Here is a 2,500-nt window from a genome sequence, read left to right on the forward strand (position 1 = left end):
ACTAATATACGCATACTAACATTACAAATATCACCTACAAAAAATAAAATCTGGTCTTCACAAAAGAACTCTATGTGTACACCACCCTGCATGCCAGGTGATGGATGATGATCAAATATTTAAATTCATCAGCTTCATCAGGATCACGTTACATTCCACAGAACGCTATATTGTAACTACCAGGATGACGACGGTCACAATATGCACCCTTTTATTGAATACTACTTCAGTTCAATCTCGAATCTACCGCAGTTTTGTCACACACAAACAAACACCTGACTAGCGTCCATCAAGTATATGTGGTCAGGTAAGGGCTAATTGATTATTTACATATATCCTACTTCATCGATTCAGTCGTTACAAGTTGTTTGATTAAAAAATGTTAATTACAGTACTGTATGTTTTATTTCAAACCCTATTCAGGAATATGTTATCACTGTTAACTATTTCAAAATATGCAACGTTTGATATGTCAGCTCGGAGGGTCACCAACCCGTGGAACCTCAAGTTCTTCTACGACTCTCCAGGCTTGAGGGTGTTGCGTCGCCTGCGGAACTGCACCGCCAGGCACACGCAGAAGGTCCACTCTCGGCTGGGAACTGCCTGAGGCTAGCTCGACGATGCCAGTATCCTCCTCGTCGTCGTAAGAATCCTCCCACAGGAAGTGGTCGTGGACATTCGGGGCGCGCGCGACGATCACTCGCTCGGTCTCTCTGAGGGCGAGGCAGTACACGGCCGGAACGCTACCTCGGAGCTGCGCCTGAATAGCCAGGCCGTCGCGAGATAGGATGAGCAGGTAACGCTGCAGAAGGTGGATGGTGGTCTCCAGACTAGAGAGACGGATTCTGAAGGCGTAAGCGGCTCCGGGACGCCGATTCAGCGTCGCCACTCGAAGCAAGTGTCGCATCTCGGCGTATCGAGCCTTGGATTCGTCGCACACTCTTCTAGCCACGTCCATCTTGGCTCTGTTGAGGCGAAGGCGATGCCTCAGGTATTTTCTGTCGGGGTCCACCATGTCATCTCGCCCTTCCGAGAACGTTGTAAAACGGGAGCCGATGAGATCACCCAAGTCCATGGTGTCGAAGTGAGGTGCCTAGGGCCAGGTCGGCCATTATGAGCAAACCAACGGGAGACCCGCGGTCCCCAAGTCGTGGGGGCACTCAGACGCGACGGATATCGTTAGCACACAAAGGATACGAAGATTTCCGGATGTGGTAGTATTATTCAGATGAATTGCAATCAAAACAGAAGGATTGAATATCTCTTGATAGCCACCAATATGTAATAAAATTCCAATTTCTGTGATATAAATTAATTCAATTTAGTAAGGGGACAGTTACTTTGAACTTTATTGTTGTAGAATGGTCATCGAAATTGATCATAATGTAATACAAAATTGGCTCACGATCGCATTATCATTAATACTGCCGTTAAGAATCACACTTTCCTCCACTAGGTATTTAAATAGTTTAATTACCATCATATCATATCATAGGATATTATATGTCGCCTCATGATGAGAAAACCATGAATATAATCTAATAATTATACATTTTATCTCAAAGTAATATTTCTACATTTCGAAGGAATATCAATAATTGACTTCATTTCATGAAAGTATTAAATTGATTTTATAACGGAGAAGCGCCGATATTATGTCAAATAAGTGAAAGATAGAAATAACACAAAAATGTTTTCCTCGTTTTCAAGTCACTGGGAACGAGGTCCGTACGATTGGAATATTAGAACATGCAAACAGACCAAAAAATTATATATAGTCACATCTATAAATTTGTATATACACATACATGCCTACATATATCTATACATATATATATATATATATATATATATATATATATATATATATATATATATATATGTATATATATATATATATATATATATATATATATATATATATATATATATATATATATGTATATATATATATATATATATATATATATGTATATATATATATATATATATATATATATATATATATATATATATATATATATATATATATATATATATATATATATATATATATATATATATATATGTATATGTATATATATTCATATACATTGTTTTTGTTATTATCCTAATCATTGTTATCATTCTAGTTATTGTTATTACTCTTATCACAATTATCATTATTGTTATTACTCTTATCACCGTTATCATTATGTGTATTATTATCATTATCTGCATTATCATCATTATCATCATTATCTGCATTATTATCATTATATGTATTATTATCAATATTTATATTATTATTGCTGTTGTTGTTATTGTTCTTCTTGTTTTTACTACTGATGTTGTTCTTATTATTAGTGTTGTTGTTATGGTTAACATTGTTATTACTATTGCCATCGTTATCATCACTATTATTATTATTGTTATTCTTACTATTATTATTGTTGTTATTCTTACTATCATTATTGTTGTTATTCTTACTATTATTATTGTTATTCTTACTATTATTATT

Source organism: Penaeus japonicus, unplaced genomic scaffold (genome assembly GCF_977035675.1).
Source record: "Penaeus japonicus unplaced genomic scaffold, GWHDUDI00000001_assembly GWHDUDI00000019, whole genome shotgun sequence".
Classification (NCBI taxonomy): domain Eukaryota; kingdom Metazoa; phylum Arthropoda; class Malacostraca; order Decapoda; family Penaeidae; genus Penaeus; species Penaeus japonicus.